The sequence below is a fragment of the Rhinopithecus roxellana genome, chromosome 11 (genome assembly GCF_007565055.1).
Source record: "Rhinopithecus roxellana isolate Shanxi Qingling chromosome 11, ASM756505v1, whole genome shotgun sequence".
Taxonomy (NCBI): Eukaryota; Metazoa; Chordata; class Mammalia; order Primates; family Cercopithecidae; genus Rhinopithecus; species Rhinopithecus roxellana.
Window position 1 is genome coordinate 10394075 of NC_044559.1, and position 27185 is coordinate 10421259.

Sequence of the window (27185 nt, forward strand, 5' to 3'; positions counted from 1 at the left end):
ATGCATACACATATATGCTATATATAAAATACGTATAGATACATAAGCCTCAATGAATTTTTAAACTCATTGACATAAAGTATATGCCTTTTAAAAACTTCTATCTATGGGCACATTAGCTTTCATATTGCTATTACTGTATATTACTTATGGTCACACAGTCCTGAATCTAGACTTTTCATCTTTCTTTCTTTTATTAAGGACTAGCTCTTTGTTTCATTTTATTGTTATCATTTAATTTTTTAAATTTATTTTTATTTTGAATGTTTAGCTAAATTTTTTTTTAGTGCTTTGTATTTCCCAGTAAATAAACTAAAGAATATATGTGTGTGTGTTTTTGTCTCTATAATTTTAAATGCAATACATAACATGTACAGAAGTGTTCTCAATTTCAATCACTTAAAACATTTCCAATTTTGGCTTTAGTTTCCCCTATAATCCGAGTTATTAAGAAGATATACTATGTATACTTAATTTCTAGATTATTTTTAGATATCGGTCTTGTTAATTCCTTGTTATTTTCATTGTTTTCACGTAATTTTTCTATTTGCATCATTTTTTCTGTGAGTTTGTGAGCTTTGTGTATCACTTACAGTATTACATATTTTTGTATTTAAATGTTTCTTGAATATCTGAACATATTTTATTTGGATTGGATAAAGGCCCTTAAATACAAAATACATGTCTTACAAAACTTTTATTCAACATTTTTACATTTATGATACGTCTTTATGTCATATATCAGTTTGTGAGATAACTGTGTTAAAATTCTCATTTTGTAATTGTGGTTGTGCCATAAGATTTCTATTACATGTTAATTTCTGTTTCTGTTTTTTTTAATCTTTAAATAGGATACCTTGTTGGTAAGAATTATACAAAATTGGCTGGGTGTGGTGGCTCACGCCTGTAATCCCAGCACTTTGGGAGACCGAGGTGGGCAGATCGCCCGAGCTCAGGAGTTTGAGACCAGCCTGGCCAACATGGTGAAACCCTGTCTCTACTAAAAATACAAAAATTAGCTGGGCATGGTGGCGCACACCTGTACTTCCAGCCACTTGGGAGGCTGGGGCAGGATAATCGCTTGAACCCAGGAGGTGGAGGTTGCTGTGAGCCGAGGTCATACCATTGCACTCCAGCCTGGGTGAAAAGAGCAAAACTCCATCCCCCCCCCCCCCAAAAAAAAAAGAATTATGTAAAATTTATGCCCACTTTTCTAGTATCTAGGGATAGAAATAGAAATCACTTTCATGCATATCATTATTCTGGAAAACAATAATTTTTGTGTTCTCTTATGTGTTTCAAATGTAGAATATGAAAATACTATTTTTTTGTTGTTAAATTTTATTTTCCTTTAGAGAGCTTGGCAGAAACTACTTTGGCTCTTGTTATGCAGTAAATTTCACTTTGGAAGATCTGTATTAACTTGCAAAAGCTGAATTGTCATATCCTTGGATTCCAAAATCCAAGGTTAAGGAAAATGACTGCCATGGAAAAAGAACCCTGACAAACCAAGTTCCAGTAGTAAAGAAAGCCAGGGAAGACTCTGAGATAATATTGTCTTGAAGGAAAAAAGATACATCTGGGATGGTGACCCAGCTTTAAGACGAAAGTTCATGTTTGATACATGCCAACAATGCAATAAGAACACATCACCAAACATGACTAACTATGGCTGGGAACATGGGGGCCTGGGGATCCTTTCTTGAGAAAGCTGAAGTTTGGAGGACAACTCCCACTTAGCTGGCAGTGTTGATTTCAGCATCACAGTGCCAGAATTAATGTGAGCTCCCTGTTGCAAGCACCTACACAATGTTGGGCAAGATAGCATGACAACAACAAAATAAATATTGTCAATGATTAAAGAAAGAGAAAGAATCCCCTTATAGTAGAAATAAAGCAGGGTCTTAAAGCCTGTTTGTAGGTGACAAAGCAAAGTCCTGAGGAAATGTTGGGAATGGGCTGAATCTGGGGTTTGACTCCTGAAAGCTGGAAAAGATGTGCTCTTTGGGCCTTTCAAAGGGGCAGAGATGGTACTGAGAACCTTGCAGGGAGGCAAAATCAAAAAGGGCAAAGTGAGAAAGAAGCATGATTGTGTCCATGGGAATCTAGAAGACTCCTGTGAGAGATACTGGTGTACAGTCCTAAATTAAACACCAACATGCTGCTGGAATTCTCAGGGTGAGAAATACCGTAGGATGATTTTTAAACAATAACATAAACAACAACCACAAAAAGTACATACATGCACACACATGCATATACATGGCAGTTATGAAATTTAAAATCATTTTATAGGAACTTTGTCACAATGAAGAGTGCATTAAATTTCCCTGAGGTGGAGTGGTATTAGAAAGGAGAAAAAAAATTTAAAATACTTATGATTTGACTGACTACAGCAGTGTGATAGCAAAACAAAGTAAATATGTTGAAACGATTATATGAATAAAATAAGGATTAGAAAAAAATGGAAACTCTAAGAACAGGCATCTTTTTAAAGGAATCGAATAAAACTTCTAGAAATAAAATTACAGCTTTTGATATAAAAAACTCAATGAATGTTAAATAGCAGATTAGGCACATTTGAAGAGTGATTTACTGAGCTGAAAGATGGATCTGAGGAAATTATCCACAGCGGCACAGTAAGGAAAAAAAGAAAATATGAGAAGAGATATAAAGAAGAGAATGGAAACATACCTAAAAATCAATCTACCAAAGATGTGCAGAGCTATCACAGAGAAAACTTTAAAATTTTACAAAGGACATAAAAGAAGACCTGTATTAATAGACACGTCATTTCATGGATGAAAGGCTCAACACCTTAAAGATGTCACATTTTCTCAAAGGCACATAAACAGCTAAATGTGTTTTTCATAGAGCTCATCAGAGTGATCTTAAATTCTGACAGATGAGTAAATTTCTGAAAATAGTCAGGAACTTTTTAGAGCAGAATAAGGTGGGAGGTCCAAATATGTTATAAAGCTATAGTCATTGGAACCATGTGATATTGACAAAGTGGCTTTATAGGCAAAAAGAACAGAATGGAGGGGCCAGAAACAAACCCTTTATGGAATCTTGGTATATAACAAGTCACTGTTTCATAAAACAGTGAACAAACGTTTGACTGGTTGGCAAATATTTTCTTAAAGGGACAGATGGTAGATAATTCAGGCATTGAGAATCAGAGTGACTCTGTCACAACCACCCAGCTCTGCTGTTGTAGCACAAAAAAGGCCAATGTAGAAACAAATGAGGAGAGTTGTGTTCCAGGAAAACTTTATATACAAAAATAGGGAGCTGACCCATGGGCCCCAGTTTGCTATTCTCTGCTTTGTTTAATAAATTGCTTTCAGATATTTGATAATTTGATTTAGAAAATTATGAGAGAAGATTCCCTTCTCACCCTGCACATGGAACAAATTCCACAAGAGTCAGCATTCTAAATAAAAAAATAAATCTTTAGAATCTGTCCAGTAAAATACAGGAAAATCTCAAAGTAGGAAAAGGTTTCTTGAACAAGAAATAACAAAAAAATAGAAACGGAAAATATTGATATGTTGGCATTAAACTTAAAATACTTCTGTATGTTGAAATACATTACATGAACTAAGTTTTAAAATAGGCTACAGTTTGATGATATCTGCAACACACATAACCAGCCCAGTATTAGTGAAAAGAAGGCTTATAGAGTACTTACAGATCAATAAGATAAACTCGTCAAAAGAAAAGAAACAAATGAACAAATGACATCTAAAGCTGATTTAAGAAGATAAAATTCAAATGATTAATATTCATATGAAAAGATGCTTAATATCTAGCAATCAGGTAAGTATAATTTAAAATATGAGATTTCATTTCAGAGTCACCAATATCACAGATATAAAGAGGAGGAAAGTCATATATTGCCATTCTGAGTGTAATTGCATACTGCCATGTTGGAAGCCAACTGGGTAATATTTAGTAATATTGAAGTTGTGAATATACTAATATCCACAAATTTCTAACATATATTCTGGAGAAACTCTTACATATATGCAGATGGAGAAATACAAGGATATTACTATGGCATTGTTGAGAGTATCAAAAAACCAAAACAAATATTCATCAAGTAGAATCATAAAATTTCCAGTATTAATGAATACATTATTTTTATACATATTGACATTTGTACATATCAAAATTATAACATTAAGTAAAAACTTCTGACAGAATTATAAGATTACTTTTATGTAACAGCAGAAAATGCACAAAGCAATGCCTTATATTGCTCTTTTAGTCAGTTGATTGGTGAAAGTAAACATATATGGACTTGACTAGAAAGGATAACCACAAATTTCAGGACAGTCAATGTCTCTTGGGATAGAAAAAGAAAAATGGAATTGGAAAGAAGTACAAAGGAATAACTGTATCTGTAACATTTTATTTTCTTAAAAGTGACATGAAGCAATTTGGACGTGGATTAAATATGAGTGGTGGGTACCACTGGCATCACATCTTATTTTTGTAATTTTTTTTCTCTGCTTGAATAATTTAACAATTTTAAAATAGAAAACTAAGAAAATATATATACATATATGTCTACACAAACATATAGGTAGATATATGTGTAAATATACACATATACACACACAAACACATAACATACATACAGAGATGAAAAGATTAGATGTGAGAGAGGCTGGATTACTTAAGTGTGCAAAGGTAAAGAAATCATTGCAAAATTTCAGGGCTGCAGGTACAAGACAAGTTTTGAAATGTTAGTAGGTAATAGATCATGCAGAACACTGTTAAGCAATGAAGAACTCCACTGAAGATTTTTAAATTGAGAGAAGATGGTTGTAATAAATTGTTTAAAAACTCCTGCAGAAAGCAGCATGGAAAATGAACTGGAGACTGTGCCTGACTGAATATTGTGGGTTAACCACTGAGGGAGTATTTTAGTAGTCCTCAGAAGAAACAATGGCAGCTTGTAATGGTTCAGAATGTAACATCAAGAGGACTTCGTGATAAAACAGGAGAGGAAATGAAAGTATTAAAATGATTCTGAATATTTGCCCTTTGTTGTTTCATCCCAGTTGTCATGGGATTATAGGAGAAGGTGAAGTTCACATTTTTAGTTTGAATATGTGCTATTAGTTTGATGTGAACTTGAGACATCTACATGGAAATTTCAGGTCTTCCTGGAGCTCAGGGAGCAGTTTGGGTTGGAGATTTGAGAGTTTTGCCTAAACTGGTAATTGACACTGTGGGCTAACATTGGATAGCATGGGACAGCAGAGAAGCAGAGGAAAAGCGGCCCTAATCTATAGCCTTGAAGAACTTCAACTTCCAATGGTCGAGATGAAGAGGAGGTGTCTTACGAAATGAAACTGAGAAGTGTCAGGAAATTAGGAAGAAAACACAAAGAAACGGAGGAGCCAGTAATGACAAAAGAAGACAATGCTTCAATGAAAAACGTAGTAAAATAGTTTGGAAAGCTAGTGGGAGGTGAAACAGAACAAAGACTAAACAATATCCACTGGACTTAGTGACATGGCTACTATGGAAACCACTGCTTTAGAGACATAATGGAACAGACAGCTGGTTTGTCAGATAACTCAGTGAAGGGAGGATAAAGAAAAATAATGAGTATAAACCTTTTTGGAATTGGTTCATCTAAAAGAAGAGAAGATTATATCTGGAAAAAAGCTGCTGGATCATGATTTTATAGAGCACATTCAAAGAGAAATTAAATCGAAATGATGATACTGACTATACTAGACAGAAAGGCATGCAATTTAAGTTATGTGAGTATAGGGGTTCTAACGATGGGTAGAGAAATCAGGGTTGAATACAAGGAAGGACAGTTTACCTTTTGTAATAGGAGGGAATGGAGGCAGATACTGGTCGGTATGGTCGTCAGAGGAAGACTGAAGGATTCTAATTTAATTTTCTCTTAAGTAGCAGCTAGGCATCTGTAGGGAGTGTGAGAGGTGGAGTGTTTGAGGAGAGTGGACAAAGTATAAAATCGTTGTTACAGAAAGTGAGGACGCATGTAAAAGAAAGAAGCAGAGTACATTTGCCTAGAAGTTTTGCATGCACATTTGAGGTTATGTTCATTAAATTTGTGACAAAAATATGTAATTTTAAGTTAAATTCTCCAATTGCCTTTGGCTTTTCAGATATAGGCAGAGAGAGAGTATACACAGGGGAATATGCTGGGTTGGGCTTTTGCTCTACTAGTGCCATGACGTTCAAGAAATTTCTATAGTGAGGCAGAATGCACTAGAAAATATATTGGAACATTTTACAACTGATGTCTTCCCTTTCTGTGGAGGATAAATTACAAAATTGCCAGCTTGTATTTTCAAGTCAATTTTTCTGTTATTCAAAGATGATTCCTTGATACTAAAATTTCTGAGACCTTGTTTGCCCCAAATAAATCCCTGCCTCCCACCCCAGGCTTAAGTAAATAATAATTTGGCCAGGTATTTTTTTTTTATGGAAAGATGTATAGGGATTAAAACCACAAAGTCTCAAATCTGTCTGTGTGATCCTGAATCCCACTCTGCTTCTTACTAACTGTATAACTTCGCAGAAGTTACTTAACACTCTGCCTCATTTTCTTCATCTGTAAAAAGGCATAAAAATACTGATTTACTTATGTGAGGAATAAATGGAGTATTACATGTAATGCATTAAAATAGTGTGTAGAAATGTTAGTTAATTCAAAAACAGTGTCAAAACTACTCTGGAATTTGAAAAATATTTTTCAATTTTCTCCCAGTATTCTTTATTAAACATAGGGCTAATCTTGATTCGTATATAATTTATGTTTAGATACATTTCTCTTTCTGCCTTAAAGCTTTTTCTTATTTTCTCTTTATTTATTTATTTTTCTTGAGGCGGAGTCATGCTCCGTTGCCCAGGGTGGAGTGCAGTGGGGCGACCTGGTGCACTGCAACCACCGCCTCCTGAGTCCAAGCGAGTCTCCTGTCTCAGCCTCCGGGGTAGCAGGGATTACAGGTGCCTGCCAACACGCGTGGCTAATTTTTGTATTTTTAGTAGAGACGGGATTTCACCGTGTTGGCCAGGCTAGTCTCAAACTCCTGACTTCAAGTGAGCCACTCACCTGGACTTCCCAAAGTGGTGGGATTACAGGCGTGAGCCACCATGCCCGGCTGATTTTCTCTTTATTCTTGAAATTTAGAAATTTCAGCTGCATTAGAAAAAAAAAAAAAAAAAAAAAAAGCCCTACTTGAACACAGGGAGCTCTTCAATGTGAAGTCTTAACAAGCTTCACCTTGAGAAAATTCTTATTTCCCATCTTTGTATTACCATGATTAACATTTTTTGCTCTTATTCTACAATTTTTATTAGAATGCTATTACATCTTCTGTTATTTATCCTCCAAGTTCCTTACTTCTATTTGTTCCATATTTCTAATTAAACTCTATTTTTCCAGAATGTTAAAATCTTTTTTACCAATGTTTCTGACATTGTATGATTATTAGGTTAATGTACTTTTCTCTCTTCTTTTAGTGTGAAATAGTAATACATACAGTTAGATCATAAAAGGAACACTTACATATACATTACACAGGTTGACAAAGTATTTCTAGTGTGCAGAAGTGTACCATGTACCAATCCCTAATTACCATCTCATTATTCTCCCCTAGAGATCATTATTATTAAGAATTTTATGATAGTTTGTTTTTCTTCATAATATTACTATCTACATATGTATTCCTAGAAATTGGATCTTAGTCATTTTTGCATTTTCAATTTTAACATACAGAACTTTATGATGTGTATACTTTGGCGTTTATGAGCTTCATCCATGCTTTTGCATGTGGCTATGTTTCTATAATGTTTATTGCTATATAGTATTCCATTATATGAGTATTTCACAATTTGTCTATTTGCTAATGGTGACCATTTAGATTATACACATTTTGGACCTATTGTGAACAGTTCTTCTGCATGTAATCGAATACACATATGCTTGATTTTTTATGAGTGGAGTTGCTGGGTTATAAGCTATGGTAGCTTTATACTTACTAGATAACAATAAACAGAATTCCATAAGAGTTTCCTACAGAGTTCTATAAGAGTTGAACAACCTTACAACCTACCCATAGTTCATAACAGCACCCAGGGCTTCACATCCCCGGCACCACCCGATACTATCAAGGCTGAAATTTTTCCAAATATAATGGGTATGTAATGATGAGAGTATTCAATCCCCTTGGTATTTCCTCTTTGGAGAGTGCATGATTAAGTCTGTTTGTCCATTTTTCTAATATATTTGCCTTTTTCCTATTTACTTATTGTTGTTCTTTATATTATATTAATACAAATCTTTTATTTTTACATGCACTGTAAACTATTTTTTTCTCAGTTTTCGGCTTTTCTCTATCTTCATAATATCTTTTGATAAAGTTTTCAATTTTAAGGTAGTCAAATTAATCAATAGTTTTCTTTGTAGTTAGTACTTTTTGTGTTTTAAGAAATCTTTCCCTATTGTGACATCATAAAGATATTCTATGATCATCTTGTAAAAGCATTATGGTTTCTGAGTTTACAGTGAAGTCTTTAATGTAGCTTGTGTGTTGTGTGATGTAAGATTTCAAATTAATTTTTATATGTATAGTCAATTTTCCCAGGGCAATTTATTGAAAAAATATTTTTTTTCCTCAACTGAGCTGCAAAGCAATCTTGTTAAATGTCAACTCTCCATTAAATTTGGGCTTGTTTTAGAATCTTTTTTCTGACCTATGTATTTATCCTTGTATCAGTACCAGGTCATCTTAATGACTGTGTTTTTGTAATAAATCTTGATACCAGGTTTGGCTAGTTTTCCTACTCTTCCTTTTCAAGACTATCTTGGCTATACTTGGGCATTCCAGTTCCTTGTTGCTCTGGGGAAAAAAACAGAACAAAACAAAACAAAACAGAAAACAAAGAGAAAATGGTGATTTTGATTAGAATATTTGTAAATCTATGATTATTTCCTGAAGAATAGATGTCTGTAATTCTCAATTTTGTAATCCAGTGAGAAAGAAAATCTCATTTATCAATATTTTCTTTAATAATTTCCAATAATATTTTAGAATGGTCTCTGCAGAATTCTTGAATATATTTTGTTAATTTTATTCCTAGATAATTCAGATTTTTGATGCATATTTAAATTATATTTTTAAATGTTTTCTAAATCTTTGTGGATGGCATATAGAAAGGCAATTGATTTTTATATATAGATTTTGTGTTGAGCTAACTTGCTGAACTTTCTTCTAAATTCTAAAAATATACTTCTATGTTCTTTTGGATTTACTACACACACAATCACACCACCTGCTAAAAATAATTTCCTTTTATCTATCCCTTATGCCTTTTAAATATTTCCTTGACTTTCTTAGTTGGCAGCATCTTCTATGATAGTGGTGTAAAAATGTAGTGAGAGTTGGAAATCTTAACTTTGATCTTTAATGGACAGCATTTCAGGGTTTAACCAGGGAGTATAATGCCACATATTTTATGTGCATCTCTTTTATTTATTTTTACTTATTTGTTAATTTTTACTTATTTATTTATTTTTATTTATTGAGATAGAGACTTGCTCTGTCACCCAGGCTGAGGGTAATGGTGCAATCTCGGCTCACTGCAACCTCTGCCTCCTGGGTTCAAGCGATTTTCTTGTCTCAGCCTCCCAAGTAACTGGGATTACAGGTGCCCGCCACCACACCCAGCTATTTTTTTTTTTTTTTTGTATTTTTGGAAGAGCCAAGGTTTCACCATGTTGCCCAGGCTGGTCTTGAACTCCTGACCTCAGTTGATCCACCGGCTTTGTCCTCCCAAAGTGCTGGGATTACAGGCATGAGCCACCGTGCTTGGACGTATCCCTTTTATTATGATTAATGATGTTTCATCCAAGCATTACTTGTCTATAGTTTTCATACTGAAACTTATAGAAATATTTTTCTTGCTCTGTTTCTCTTTCCTTTACTCAAATTATTAAGTGTCAAATGTTAAGTCAAAACATCCTTGTGTCCATGAAAAAATTAACTGTCATGTCAAATTATCCTTTTTATATGTTTCTTGATTTAGTTTGCTCACATTATGTTTAGGATTTTTGTAACTAAATATCTTAATGAGTGAAATTAGACAATACTTTTCTTGATGATATTGTTCTTGTCAGATTTTGCATCAAGGTTACATATGCCTTATAAAAGTAGGGAGTCCTTTTTTTTTTTTTTTTCTATTTCCTAGAAGACTTAGTTTAACATAATTTCTTCCTTGAATGCTTGAAGAAATTCATTGACTAATTCATTTGGGGTTAGAAGGGGTGTGTGTGGGACCTGTGTGGGATATATTTTGACTACTGATGAATTTTGTGTTCTCTGTCTTCAAGTGTTCATAAATTTTATTAATTTTTTCAAAATTCAAATATTTGGCTTTGATGTTTCTCCCTAGTGAGAACACTTTTGTTATAAAGTGAATGTTATTATTTTTGTCTGATATTGATGCAATGCCAGCTTTCTTTTTGTTTATTTTTGAATGACATGGTTTTTCCAATTATTTTCTCTCAATACGATTACATTACTTTCGACTTACTCTTATACAACATTGAGGTGGATTTCATTTTTTTTTTAAATCAAGTATGACTATCTCTATTTTTTACCAGTTTTTGTATTGCTGATGGAATGAAAATTTTGTGGTGGAGGTTTTAAATCTATGATTTATTTCATTCATCCTATTCCCCTCCTTTCTCTCTAGATAAAAAGATAGATAGATAGATAGATAGATAGATAGATAGATAGATAGATAGATAGATGATAGATATAATAGAGATATAATATTTTACTTTACTTTTTGGCCTTCTTTCAGGTTTATTAAATAATTTTAAACTTTAGGTTTTTTTCTCAACTAACAAAGTTAGAGAGCTTGCACTGCCGGATGTCAAGATCTCTTATAATGTAACAATAATTAAGATGGTGTGGTTTTGGTTCAAGTCTAGATGAGTAGACTAGTGGAACAGAAGAGAGAGTTAGAAATCAATGAATATATTTATGACCATCTTATACACAACAAAAGTGTCACTGAAATGCACTGGGGTTTGAATGGTACTTCTAATAAATAGTACTGGGTCAATTAGAATCGAAAATGAAAAAATATTGATTCCTATCTCGCACCATGTACAAAAATTAATTAGAGATAGATTCTAAAATATAAATTGTATGGCAATAAAACTTCTAGAAGAAAACAGAAAAATATTTTGATTTTGTACTGGAAAAAGTTTTCTTAAACAGAACACAATCTATTCACCCTTTAAAAAATTAATAAATTAGACTTTGTTAAAATTAAGATCTTTTAAAAAGACACCATTAAGAGAGGGAATAGGCAAGCTGTAGACTTAGAGGAAGTCTCGGAGAAAATATATATTTTAAAATATATTTATGTGTGTGTATATATCACATTATTTTATATATACTTATAAATAATTAATTACCTTTCTATTATCTATTATCTATCTATCCCAGAGCTCATACAGAATATATTTTTTAGAAACTTTCTAAATCAATGAAAAATGAAGAAAAAAAACTACTGAATGGAAAACTTGAAAAGACACTTCATAAACTGGTATAACCAAATGCCCCCAATGTAAATGAACATGTTTTCAATATCAGTATTCAATATTATTATTAATTATAGAAATAGAATCGCTAATGCGATCTATTAGCTTATAATTCTGTTTATTACATTGTTGTTATTGTTTCTAGGTATTTCGTTTTCTTTATTGAATCTGATAGTTCACTTTCTATTTTTCTGATTCTTGACATTTTTACATTTTTCTTGTATTATTTTTAATGGCAAGAATCATTATATCATAATTTATGTTCAAACAGTTCCATATCTGATGACTATCTTGGTCTTTTTCCCTAGTTCTCACTTGTGGTGTGTCTTCTTTCCTTGCCAACTGCTGCATTCGTTTTTATTTACCGTCATTTTCCTTGAATAAGTTAATGCAAACCTGAGCTGCAAATTTTTGTGTAGAGGTAGCCCAACAATAAAATGTATCAGGAATATTTCCCAGGGTTCTTTCATCCCTTTGGTATTGATACTGCATTATCTTGACAGTGGGATCACAGGCTCTCATTCAGGTGAGAATGTGCGAGTGCCTGCCTCCCTGAGCCTGGATTTTTTACCACTCAGTCTGTGAGTCTATCAGAACCAAAATGCTACAAATTTGCAACATAAGCAAATGCCTACGGGGCAAAATAGGCTTTGTATGTAAGTGCTACATTCAACTCTGGGTTCCTGGACTTCCCTGGAAGTTGACTTCGCCACTTACCTCTATCTTTTAACTTTTTCCAGAATGTAAAGGCAATTTCTTTAAAAGTTTTTTTTTTTTTTTTTTTTTAATTTTCATTTCCTCCAGGAATTTTGGTCAGAAATGCCTTGCTCCCAGTATTATCAGGAGTGCAGAATCTAAGCAGATTTTTAAATTTTTATATTTTAACATGTTAACCTAAAATCATCAAAAGGCTCAAGTTCCAGTTAAGAGTTTATTCAAGTGCAAAGTATGAGGGTGGCCAGCCGAGGAGCAAATGTGCACAAAAGAATGATCAGTGCTCCCTGCATGGGGAAAAATGAAGATTGTTTATATGGGCAAAACAGAGGTGCTAAACAGAATTACATTTTCCGTACAAAGGCTAACATACAGATACAAGATTTGGTTGGCTACTATTGATTACACTCTAAAGGGTTGCCTGGCGTTCTATTGTAAAGAGATAACAATCACAAGGTTCTCTATCTCAATATCATTTAGTCTAGGTTTGAATAAAGAACAGGGAATTGAGTTAATGGATAACATCTCAACACAAAGGTTAGGGAGCTATGATCACGTACCAGAGGGAAAAAAAAAAACTCACAGTGCTACAAGAGTCAGTTTCCAGAGCTTAACTTTTCCCCTTGGCATAATGAATTCAGAAGGTTCTGAAATTTTGTTTTCTTTTTACAAATGTCAAAAACCTTTTCTAGGCTGGGCGCGATGGCTCAAGCCTGTAATCCCAGCACTTTGGGAGGCCGAGACGGGCGGATCACGAGGTCAGGAGATCGACACCATCCTGGCTAACCCAGTGAAACCCTGTCTCTACTAAAAATACAAAAAACTAGCCGGGCGAGGTGCGGGAGCCTGTAGTCCCAGCTACTTGGGAGGCTGAGGCAGGAGAATGGCGTGAACCGGTGAGGCGGAGCTTGCAATGAACTGAGATCCGGCCACTGCACTCCAGCCTGGGATACAGAGCGAGACTCCGTTTCAAAAAAAAAAAAAAACCTTTTCTAATTTGTGTTTTCTCTTTCTATATATTATCAAATAGATGCTATATTATATTAGAAATCTCTGTGGACATTAATATTTCTATTTGGTTATCTCAGTGGTTTTCTTTATTCTTTTTCTTTCCATGAGGCTGAAATGTGTTGGTCAGTCATCCTAGAACTTCTCTAACATGAAGTTCCCCCCCCCGCCCCCAAGTTTCTGGACAGTTAAATGGTCTGTTCATATTTTCCAATGAATAAATAAATTAGTCATTTTAAGTAGTTGCCAAATGTTTACTCAGTGGCTGAGAGTCTTTCTGCTATGGACATTTCCACAGGATATAACTGCTGACTGCGTAGTGAAACAGGAAAAGTTCCCTTGTCCCCCTCGCAGCCTGTGCAATGGGGGTGTGGCTCACTTCTTCAGTGCCCCACTGCTCAGATCTCTAGGGGAGCATACAGACCGGTAGGTTGTGGGGCTCCGACCCCATGGCAGTGTCTAGGGGTGAATGTTTACAGCTGAAGCCCCAGTGAGCATGTGTTACAGGGTGCTCTTTTTGTTTAGCCGTCAGTAGGCAGCTTGTGTAAGCGCAGTTAGACCACTGCCTGGTCACTAGAGGAGAGGGCTTTCTGTATCTGGGGTTCTTGCCTTGGTGTGTCATCAGAATCAGATCGCACGTGGGCTTGGAGAATGAGTGCAAAGTTTTATCGTGTGGAAGTAGCTCTCAGCAGATGGGGCAGGAGAAGGGAGATGGTTTTCCCCTGGAGTTGGGCTCCTCAACGGCCTGGGCTCTCCTCCAACTTGCCCCCGCCAAACGCCACCTTGTTTCACAGTTGATGGCCTGCCAGTGTGGTGGCATCCGTTGTGTGCTCTTCTGCTGGCGTGCTCCCCTTGATGCCTCTCAACATCCAGCTGCTTGTGTCTTCTTCCATGTGTTTCTCTTGATGTCTAGCAGCTTGTGTGTCTGCCTGCAAGGGTTTTGGGGTTTTTATAGGTACAGGATGGGGGCATGGCAGGCGAGGATGGCCTTGGTAAATGTAACAGTTGGGTGCAAAGGGAGGTGTGCCTGGTCTCATGTAGGTCTATGGACACAAGCCGGAAATGGATCCCTCCGCCAGGGACCGGATCCCTCCGCCAGGGAACATGCCCTTCCCTTGCCAGCACTTCCCTTCCTCCTTCTCTATTATTTAAAGGGACCACACCCTTCCCTTCCCAGAACTTCCCTTCTGTGCTTCTCTATCAGTAGATGGCTGACGATTGCTAAAAGGCAGGTTGTAATCTAAGTTAAATGATGAGCAAGTAGCATCTAGGTAAATAAGAAAATCTTTAATCCTTCAGTCTAGAGGTCTGTTTCCCTCATGGGTTTCCCGTATTCTGTTACGTAATTCTATTGATTCTACTCTGTAAACATTCACATTCTCTCCCCTCTTCTGCAGTCTTATTGCTGCCAAATACTTTAGGTTCCTTTTATTTTTAACTTAAATTATTTCAACAGCTTTCTTAATATACCTTCTGGCTTCTAAGCCCTTCTCTATAGAAGAGGAGTAAGAGTAATGGGTGCCTGGAAAAAATGGAAGGACAGACTTAATGGTTCTATAACTATGAACCTTTCTAAATCTGTTGGCTCATTTTCAAAACAGGGGATAAGTTTTTTATGTTAGTTATAGGGACAAAGACTTGTTATTTACTAAACCTTCTTTGCAAATTAAATAATTTGGCTCAATAAGGGATTATCGAAATGTTGTGGATATCAGTTAAAAAAAAAAAAACAAAAAAAAACCTTTTTTTTTTTTTTTTTGGATAAGTTGACTTTTCCTATCAAGACCCTTTAGCTATAGTGTGTAGTCATCACCTCGGTGACTTTAGATTCTGTGTTTTTTAGGTCCTGAGATCTCATTCATTGTAAGGCATACCAGCAATTTAATGACAACTTCCCAGGAAATAAAAAAAGAAAAGCATATCCTCACACTAAATATATACATAGATTGTAAGAAATATTCCAGAGCCAGAAACATTAAAATGAGAAATGTGTAAATACTAAAAAAGGAAATATGGTGGTTAGAGAAACAGTAGTCATAGTATTTCATATCAGCAGTAGGGAGGTAACAGTGTTCTCTATGGTGCTGATTTCTCCCATTTTGTAGAAAAGCAAATTGAGGCTCAGTGGAGTTCAGCAATTTGGCTAGGCTGTACAAATTCTGAAAACAGCATGGAAATGCATGTCGCCGTGATTTGCACTTGCAGGCTCTTTTTCGTACACTGAACTGCCTTTGTTGGTCAAAAAGCTATCACTACTTAATTCCAATAGAGGCACTGAATAACATTCTCTTACTTTACCAAAGTGACATTTGGCTTACTTAAAAAATGTAGTAAAACAAATATGTTCATCCTTTCTCTAGGGCTAACCATAGTAATATCACTGCTCCTAGGGAGTAAAAAGAATTCCAGCTTACCTTTGCAAGCCAAAATAACATTTTAAGGCACCCCAACCAGTGAATGGACTTCCTCCTCAGCCAGGGCACTCTTAAAATTTAACCTCAAAGACTGGCTCCGGCCTTAATGTGGCAAACCAGGTCTCACTAACAGCTGAACAGGCAGGCCTCCCTGGCAACTCTTTCAGCACTGACTGGGTGGTTAACTGTTAAAAGCTGATAGAGCCAGTGCCCTTCTACAAAGGCTGGAATGCAACCAAAGCCCACCAAGAGTTTTGCCTAGTCCTTTCCTGGGCCTTAAAGCATGACAAGATAACAAAGAAAATCTTAACAGGATCTGTTTAGGATTAAACAAGTTTTACTGGGGGTCTTGAGGAACTCTCCAGACCACCACAAACAAGTTTTATTGGGATCTAAAGGAACTCCCCAAACCTCCAAGATTTAGCAGGAGACAAGATAAAGAATCACCCAGGTATCTGGACGCATCTAGATTGAGCAAATTTACTGAGGCTTCAGAGGAAGGTCTTCATGACTCAGACCTTAGTTGGAGATTGGAAGTTAATCACTTATGTCTTTAGATGAATGCACACTTACATGTAGACATATAACTTAGAAGGTAGATAAGCTGTGGAAAACTTTGTAATTTTGAGTTGGTCTTGCAATATTTCCCCGGACTTCTCTCCATACCCAGTTACAGAAGTAAACTCTCTTCTTTCCCATTTCATCTGCATCTCGTTATTGGGACATGAGAATAAGCAACCCGACCCTCGGTTCAGTCTGGGAACAATGATGGGAAGTGGGGATCAGGCATGCCTCGTTATATCACTCTGGCATTAATATCAACACAGACCTTCAGTCTGATAAGAAGCATTTACAATCTACTTTATCTGAAGCCTGCTACCCGAAGACTTCCTCTGCACAGTAAGAACTTTGGGCTCCACAATCTTCTTAACTGGGACATTTACTTTCTGCTGATCCCAGGCCTTTAGACAAACTCAACCAATCATCAACTAGAAAATTAAAAAATCTACCTATACCCTGGAATCACCCCCTACTTCAAGTTGCCCTGCCTTTCTGAACCAAACCAAAGTATCTCTTAAGTGTATTTGATTGAAGTCTCATGTCTCCCTAAACTGTATAAAACCAAGTTGCACCCCGACCACCTTGGGCACATTTTCTCAGGACCCGAGGGCTGTGTCACAGCCGTGGTCAGTCATATTTGGCTTAGAATAAATCTCTTCAAATATTTTACAGGGTTTGACTCTTTTCATCTACATCATCATAGAGTAGTGACTAGCAAAGTCGGCTGGGGAGCAGATAGTCTTGGGTGCAATTCAGCCTCTGTTAGTTAATAGTTTGGCATGTATTATAACCCTGTTAACTTCAACTTTCTCATCTTTGAGGTTGAAATAATAAAACTATTATCGTAATGAGAATTAGACAATGTGGGTAAATTTTTAAATATCAACTTATATCATACTAATGGAAAACCTTTTTCCAAGTCTTTAGCCTCATTGCCTAGTACACCTGTTTAACTGGCTCCTAAATAAATGTTTTCCTTTCTCTTTAGAAATAGTTTTACATTGAATGTGTCTCCTTTCCTCTTCTTCTCTTCCTCCTTTCCTCTCTTTTTCCTTCCTTCCTTCCTTCCTTCCTTCATTCCTTCCTTCCTTCTTCCTTTCTTCTTTCTTTCTTTCCCAGAAGGCAAAAAAAAAAAAAAAAAAAAAAAAAGAATAAAAGAATGAAAGCAACTCTGGGAAATCCCAGCAGAGAAGAGATTTCATGTGGCAGATGCATGCAATCTTCATCTCTAGTACCTTAAAGACAAAATAAAACCATGATGTCCAGCTAGCAGATTCAATTATTGAGAATTTAAATATCTGTGGAGTTAATTAATACACAAAAATAGATTATTGTATGCTTAGATTCTCAGAGAAATAGTCCCTCTAAGTTAGATGCATTTGGAAGGAGATGATACTCAGGAGTTTGGTTTAATGTATAGATAAAAATTTTAAAGATTTTTATATCAAAGTTGGTTTCTAGGTGGTGCTCAAATAATGCTTAAAGTCCCTTCACAGGGTTTAATAAACCCTTCCCTAGTCAAGGCAGGGGCTACTTCTTTAGGACCTAACCTTTCATCTACCCTTTTTTGTTCATTGATATGAAACTGCCTTTGCAAAATTTTATCAGTGAGAAAATCTAGCCAATTCCCATCATGCCTTTAGCCTTCCAACTGCCTCTGATTATTCCTGGACTAGCATTGGGAGACACTTAGTTTGCAGTTTAAATGATAATACCTAAAACTCAACTGCCTTTCTAAAGCTAATGAGAAGCCACCAGGCTAGGAGAAGGAGAGAAGCCTGAATCCTGCTAAGGTACAGACATAAACAATTGTCAGCCATTATTCCAGAGGCTTTAAAACAGGCATCTGTCTTCTCCAGTTGCTACTGCAAATAATATCACTATTGTAGAACCTAAGATTTGCCTTTTGAGATACCTTTGCAGGTTTTTTACATGTCAGACACCTACTGCCTGACCAGGATCCATCAATGATAGTTCCACTTGAACCTACCCGCTGTTCCTGTGACTCCACCCAGAAGTGATTCAGCCTGCAGGAGGATCATTTCCAACACTGCTATGATTGCAGCCCCCCAACCAATCAGCAGCCAACCCCACCTCTTCCCAGAGACTACCTTTGTAAAACCTTAGCCCCTGAATTCTTGGAAAGACTGATTTGAGTAATGATAAAACTCCAGTCTCTCATTCAGCTGGCTTTGCGTGAATTAAACTATTTCTCTATTGCAATCCCCCTGCCTTGACATATCAGCTCTATCTGGGCAGCAAGAAAGAAGAACCCATTGGGTGGTTACAGATATCCTTAGTTTTACCCTTATATCCTTGTTTAAAGAAGCTGGAAGGTTTTTTACAGTATCCAGTATTACTCTCAGGAGTCTTTTATTTGTTTGTTTATTTATTTTAAATGAATAGAGGGATTGGGTTGAGTAAAAGTGGCCCTTGGGGTTTAGAAGCCACATCATATGTGTTTGATTTTGTACTTTATTCTAATAACTTAATAAGAGACCTCAGAAAAATTATTTAACTTTGCCAGATTTCAAGTTGTTCAGCTTTAAAACCATAGAGTTTACAAGGTGGTTTTTGAAGCTGTAGCACACCAAAGGGGGAACTCTAGAGATGGAGAGTTTCCCCACTCTTCGAATGTTTCTGAAGGTGTATGCTGGGCAGAGTATTTAGATATTTCGTATGTTCTTCAGTGAGGAAGTAAAACCATATACTAAGGTGATTCTTTGAACCTAGTTTTCTGAGGTACACAGATATATTAATTGAATCATGATTTTTTAATGGCAGTTTAAGGATATAAGTGATATGTGCCAAAATGTAAATCATGAATTTTTCACTGAGTAAAGTTATAAGAATAAAAGATTCTAAAAATCTATATAACATTTAAATGAACAAGGAATTGGAAAGGGCAAACTGCGCATTTATGAATGCTGATTTACGCTTCTAGTGAGCATAGTTAGGGTGAATTTTTGAAACAAATATAAATCATATGGAGCCTCTTCTAGTGCTCTGGGATTCCAGAAAGTGGATTGCTCACAAAAAAATCCATAAAAATAGTTTTTTCTTTTGTCTATGTAAAAAAAAAGTGAGCATAATGATATCAAACATCCATATTTTATATATAAAGTTGACAGAATTAGTCTGTAAAATAACAATCCAATGATGTAGACATCTTATTGTAAAATAACAAGTGGGTGTTTGCAGATATTTAGTGTCTCACTTTAAATCACACAGACAGTAGGTGATAGAGGTCAGAAGCCATCACAGCTCTTCTGATTCCCAGGCAAATGCTATTTCCATATCAAATGCTCCATTTGGCCCTTGGGGACCATCCTTTTTTGTTTGTTTGTTTTGTTTTGAGATGGAGTTTCACTCTTGTTGGCCAGGCTGGAGTGCAATGGCGCAGTCTCGGCTCACTGCAACCTCTGCCTTCCAGATTCAAGCAATTCTGCCTCAGCCTTCCTAGTAGCTGGGTTTACAAGCATGTGCCGCCACGCGTGGCTATTTTGTATTTTTAGTAGAGACAGGGTTTCTGCATGTTGGTCAGGCTGGTCTCGAACTCCCGACCTCAGGTGATCCGCCCGCCTCGGTCTCCCAAAGTGCTGGGATTATAGGAATGAGCCACTGCACTCGACCATCTTTTGTTATTTTTTTCTAATGTTGCTTCTCACTGGTGCTCCAAAGTTTATTGCTTGGTCATAGACTAAAGTAGATGGTTACTGCTAGACAGTCCAGGGATCCTGACTTGGAGATAATTGTGCTAGTTATGTTTTATGAAAGAAAAATGTTTTCGTAACACTTGTTAAAGATAGTAAGATTGTATTCCAAAGGAGCTACTGCAATGGGGCTTTTGCAGTAGGGGAGACAGATTGGGCCCAATTCCAAATACAATAAGGACAAGCAGGAATTTATAGATGAGAAGTAGGGTAGGGGTCAGTGGATGAAAAATTGTTAAGGGGAAACATCAGAGGAGAGGGGGAATTCTGGATAAACCAACTTGGCAGAATTCTTGCTGATTACAGGCCAGGTTGACAAAATATTGAGGGTAGAGAATGAGCAATTTGATCAGATGTTGTGGGCAAGTATTTTCCCCAAACTAGGCCATCAGGATTCTTGCTAAAACTGGAGTAACCAGGCCAAGGACAGAGTCAAGGTCAAGGCCTAGTTGAGAAGAGGTCTCAAAAGAGGCTGGCTCAGGTTTGGTCAGGGAGAGTATTTTTGTCGGTTTCTTTCATTCCATTGGTACAAAGAGAACCATCTGTTTCTTGCTGCACTCCTAATATGGCTGTCTTTTATCCTCTCCATGACTGCAAAGACGTGAAAGCCAATGGACAAATATACTAATCTCACTTTGAGCAAACAATCTTAAGATGTGCTGAGAAAAAAAGTCACTGCTTCTCTCAGTAGTTTGTGGAACCTTTCTTCCTTGGATAACTTTTTAGAGCTGTTCCAGGAGTAGCGCAGCTACTATGGGCCACAAGAGCTGAAATATCCAGAAATTTCTGTGTTGCTGGTAAAGCTTCATCTGAAGCTTCATCTGTTCACCTTCCATTTCATATTAGTTTTAAAGCATACTCAATGCTTGTGCAAGAAAAAAATCATTTTTTGTTTGCCATTTTTTGTTTGCTTTTACTCACTTTACCAAAGATTAAAGAGGGAGAAGAGGGGTCTGCTCTTCATATATTTCAAGTTGCAGACATAAGATTGTGATTGTAATTCAACTATATTTGGCTGTAGATCCTAGTGAATTCTGGTGTTTTGTTTTGTTTTGTTTTACTCCAAACTACATAACATTTTCATTGCTCACTGATGTCTGAGATAGGTTCTCTCTCTCTCCTATGTTATCCAGGATGACTCAAGCTACCGCCAACTCTCCCTGAGAATCACAGCTGGGTGGGAGTTACAGCTCATTAGGCCTAAGTAATATACTTGCTTGAGTGAAACCCAAATTGTCTGGGATTAGGTGTGGGGACCCTTTTTGTGCTTCTCAAACTATTCTCACTGATGCTGAAACATTGTCATTAGACAAAGTAAGATGCACCTTTACTTTGTACTTTATTGTGAATTCACTTAACATTTACCTATTTACAGAGGTAAGGAAAGATTTCCTTTTACTTTATTTCTTTCAAAATTGACCAATATTAAACTTCACCGAACATTCTAAAATTTTAACTTTTAATCCTGAAAGGTCTAGGAACTTTTGTGCTTTGGGGAAATCTGGTGGCAGGTCTTATTGAGAACTGATAAACTTTTTCACTCTAGATTTAGTGTGTATGCTATATACAGGTGCTGACTTCTTTATCCAGACTTATCTACCCACTGAGTGAGTAGACTCAAGTTCGGTGTGGTAACACAGTTAAAAGACATGACAGTAGTTTGTTTATTTATTTATTTATTTATTTATTTATTTATTTATTTATTTACTTATTTACTTATTTATTTATTTTGGAGACAGGCATCTCACTTTGTTGCCTAGGCTGATTTTGAACTCCTGGCTTCAAGGGATCTTTCCGCCTTGGCCTCCCAAAGTGCTGGGATACAGGCCAGAGCCACTGTGCTTAGCCTATGCCAGTAGTTTAAATGAGAGATGATGGTAGCTTAGACCTGGAAGGTGCAGATGGAGATGAAGAGAGGTAGATTGGAGAGCTATTGAAAACTCCAGGAACAGAAAACCAAATACTGTATGTTCTCACTTGTAAGTGGGAGCTAAATGATAAGAACACACGGACACATAGAAGGCAGCAACATACAATGTGTCCTATCTGAGGGTGGAGGGTGGGAGGAGGGAGAATATCAGGAAAAATAACTAGTGGATATGAGGCTTAATACCTGGGTGATGCAATAATCTGTACAACGAACCCCCATGACACACATTTACCTATGTAACAAATCTGTACATCCTGCACATGTACCCCGAACTTCAAATAAAAGTTTTAAGAAAAGAAAAATCCAACTGTAAATCCATGCAAGTATACAAAGGCCTTTCATTCTGATTGTGAAACTAGAACATGTCCTTGGTACCTTAATAAAGAACTTAGAAAAGCGTTAGAAGTGAAAGACTAACTTAGAAATTATAAAACCTTAACCCAAGTTATTGTTCAGAGCCATCAGATTTTAACATTCTCTTATGTATATAGAGATTGGGTGGGTGGACACTACCGAAACACCAGGGGTTCCATCTAGGTCCTGCAGCTCTCTGCACAGAAAGCCAATCATTGAGACAATGATTATTACAGAGGGAAAAGGCTTTAATCAGGTGCTGCAGCAGATGATGGGAGCTCAGTCTCAAATCTGTCTGCCTGAGTAAAACTAGTGGTTTATATAGCTGGGAGGAAATGTAACAGTGTGTAAGAAAACAGGAACTAGGGAAGGGCAAGGAGGCATCTGGTGCTGTGATCTGGTGAGTTTCAGTTCTTTGATACTTCTTTGAGAGGCCTGAAGGTCCTTTTCTGAGGAAAAAAACTCAGATAAAACAAATGAAATCTCAAGCTTTCACAACAGAAGGGTCAATTTCTATGTTTATCCCAAAACAACTGTCTGTGCAACTACTGGGCAGATTTCAGACAAACACTTGCACTTGAATGTATGCTGAAAAGGCCAAAGACCCCCTTTCTCTTAATACTTTATTGGGAAGATGACTTGGTAGGGGAAGCTACTTTGTGATGATGATTTAGGAATTGCCAGATTTTGAGAGAGCAGTTGTAAATTCTTGTGAGTTTCGCCTTCATATAAGCAAGTTCAAAGAAGTATATGTAATGTGTCTTCCTTACACCTGTATGTTTGTTTATATATGTATGTCTGTGTGTTTTGAGAGCTACAGAGTTCAGCTGACATTTCATTTAGGCACTTCTATTACTAGTTTCTGAGGTCTGAGTTAATTTTGCAGATATTTGGCAGGGGTTGGGGCTGAGCTGAACATTGTTACTGAGAGCTTTTCCTCTGATAGTGGGAATTTCTAAAAGGAGAGAGAGCCATAGACCTTTACAACTTTAAAAGAAACCTGTTAACATTTCTTTTCCTCCCCAACTTTACACTCTTTCATGATTATAAAAGGTACCCATTTATATCGTGTAACACTACTTATTTAATGTCTTGATTTGTCTCATATTCATTTAATACTTTTGGTTAGTGTTTACATTTTTGTTTGCTCTTGTACCATAATATTTAAAGTATATCTTTTGTAGCACCTAATTGTTGTTGTTTTGTTAATCCATTCTGGTAATCTTCACCATTAGTCAGACTGTACCACTTAATTTTAATGTAAATCACTGATATATTTGAGTTCAAGTAGAACTTGATCTACTTTGAGTTGAAGTTGACTACCTTGCTATAAGTTTTTCTTGTCCCATCCATTCTTTGTTCATTTCTTCCTTTCTTTTATGTTAGTCACGTATTTTAAAATTATTTTATTTTTTCCTCTAATAGCTTTAAAGCATCTATAAAATCATGCTTATGAGAGTTATTCTAGAGACTGCAATATGAAACTTTAATTTGTTACAGTCTACTTCAAATTATTACTATTATCGATTTACAAGACTAGAACAAACTTATAAAAGCTTAACTCCATTTAGCCTCTCCCATTGTTTTCACTATTGTTATCATCTCAAATTTTATAACTCCCTCAAAATATTATTATTATTTTAAACAGGCAGAGATCATTTTGTATTTAAATGTTTTATATTTTACACGTATACCTTTTTATTTTTATATTTACCTTCTTAAAAATGTTATCGTGGAACTTGCTGAAGTTCCATGTTTTATTTAATTTTGTTATGAAAACTTCCTTTAGCGGTTTCGTGGGATTCCTGCCCAAGATGCATATAAGAATCTTCAACTTTTTGGGGTCTTTTTTTTCGTCTTTATTTTTTCTTATCATCTTTGTTGAGAAATATGATACTTATAACAAACTGTATCAATTTAAATTGCACAATTTAGTTGGTTTTCACAGTTACGTAAAACTACAAAACCACTATCACAACCAAGATATGGAATGTTTCTATCAAGCCCTGAACCATTTTTTATGCCCTTTGTAATGATCCCAAACTCTACCCTCACCCATAGGCAAGCACTGATCCACGTTTTGTCACTATAGATTAGTTTGCATTTCATGGAAATGGAATCCTATGATATATATATTTATCTGGTTTCCTTCACTAAGCATAAAACATTTAGAGATTCAATTATGATGCTTCATGCATCAGTAGTAGTTTCTTGTTATTTCTAAGTAGCATTCTATCATATGGCTCTACCACATTTTATTTATACATTTCCCTGTTGATGGACATTTGGGTAGTTCCCAATTTTTGGCTTTTATGAGTAAAACTGAACATTTTTTACAAGTTTTTGCGTTGACATATGTTTTCATTTTTCATATGTATTCATTAAATACATAGGAATGGAGTTGTTGAGTCATATGTTAGGTATATATTTAACTTTTTCAGAAATTGCCAAACCATTTGTAAAGTGTTTGTACAATTCTATGTAACTACCAGCCATGCATAAGAATTCTAGTTGGTCTATAGCTTTACCAAGGTTAAATCTTTTAAAATCTTTATCCATTCTCTTACTCATGTGGTGATACCTTATGGTGGTTTAAATTTGCCCTTTCTTACAGATTAATAATGATAAGCATATTTGTTTGTGCTATTTGGCTACATTTTTTACATATTCTTTGTTCTTTTTAATTTTTGTGGGTACGTAGTGTCTATATTTATGGGGTACATGAGATGTTTTGATACAGGCATACAATGTGAAATAAGCACATCATGAAAAATGGGGTATCCATCACCTCAAGCATTTATCCATTGTGTTGCAAACAATCCAATTACACTTTTTAAGTTAATTTAAAATGTACAGTTAAGATATTATTGACTGTAGTCATCCTGTTGTGCTATCAAATAGTAGGTCTTATTCATTCTTTCTAACTATATTTTGTACCTATTAACCATCCCTGCTTATATATATTATTTTGTGAAATTTCTGTTTAAACATCCATTTGAAAAATTATGTTCTTTATTCAATGTTTGTATTGTAAATCTGGAAAATATGGCTTGCCTTTATGTTTTCTTTTGTGGAATTTGTTTTGTATTTTTGTTGGCTTCTTTTGAAAAGTAGCAGTTCTTAATTTTGATAAAATCCATTTTATTATTTTCTCTTTATATTTCATCATTTTAATGTTCTAAACACAGGTTGCAAATATCTTAGTCTGCGTTTTCTTACAAGAATTTTGTATTGTTAGCTTTTACACTTAGATCGTTAAATTTCAACTTAATTTTAACTATGGTATTAAGTTATGTTGATGTTGTTTTGTGCTATGTAGATATCCAGTTGTTCTAGCACAATGGTTTTGAAATTTTGTTGTGTTTCCTAGCTTTGTTTTTCTTTTTAAAATTGTTTTGAGTATTCTGTATTTTACAGAATTCACTATGTATTTTAGAATCAGCTGTCAATGTTTGCAACAATACCTTCTACAATTTGATGGTGAATTGTACAGTTTAGATATTCAATGCCCTTTAATTTTTTCAAAGGTTTTTTATGTTTTGATAAACATTTAAAAAGTTTACTTTCCAATTGTTTGCTACTTATTTATAAAATACCATTGATTTTTGTACATTACCATGCATGTTGTCACTTTACTAACTTCTCTTTTCAATTTCAGTAGTTGTTTGTAGAGGCTGAAGATTTTCTGTGTAAAAATGGTGTTCTGTGCAAGTAGAGACAGTTGTAATTCTTTGTGATCATTGTTGTGTTTATTTTACCTTTCCGGTTATATCGTATTGGATAGAGCTACTCTACTTTCTTTTAGTGATGTTTTGTTTTTCTTAGTGTTTAGCTATTGCATATATATTGTTAATTTTGTGTTAATATAATCGTTTTGTATTACTGTAAATATTTAAACTTGTTATTTTTCCATTGTTTACAACCACTGTTCACTCTTGTTCACTCTATTTTGTTCCATTAATCTGTATGTCTATCCTTTTGCCAATATTGCATGGTCTTGATTACTACAGCTTTAAAATAAATATTGAAATCTGTACTGCAGATCCTCTAACTTTTTGCTTTTCAGTATTGTGTTAATCATTCCAGGAACTTTGCCTTTCCAAATAAGTTTAGAATAAGTGTATTGATATCTACAAAATAGCTTTCTGGCATTTTAACTGGGATTGTGTTGAATCTGGAGATCCAATTGGGAAGAATTCACATAAAAATATTGAGTCTTCCAATCCATGAACATAAAGTATCTCTCATTTATTTAGATCTCCTTTTATTTATCTCATCACCGTTTTGTAATTTTCAACAAGTCTTAGGCATATAGTATTAGATTTATACCTCACTATTTCATTTTGTTGTGTTATAATGAATGAGATCATTTTTTTCAATTTCAAATTCCCATTGTTCACTTGGAAAGCAATAGGCAGTTGTGTCTTAATCCCACAATTTGTGACCTTGCTATACTTAGTAGTTATAGGAATTTTTTTCTCAACTCTTTAAAAATTTCTTTTTTTTTTTTTTTTTTTTTTTTGAGACAGAGTCTTGCTATGTCGCCCAGGCTGGAGTGCAGTGGCCGGATCTCAGCTCACTGCAAGCTCCGCCTCCCGGGTTTATGCCATTCTCCTGCCTCAGCCTCCCGAGTAGCTGGGACTACAGGCACCTGCCACCTCGCCCAGCTAGTTTTTTGTATTTTTTAGTAGAGACGGGGTTTCACCGTGTTAGCCAGGATGGTCTCGATCTCCTGACCTCGTGATCCGCCCGTCTCGGCCTCCCAAAGTGCTGGGATTACAGGCTTGAGCCACCACGCCCGGCCTAAAAATTTCTATATAGACAATTGGGTCACCTGTGAAGAGAATCAGTTGTGTTTCTTCCTTTTTCAATCTTCGTAT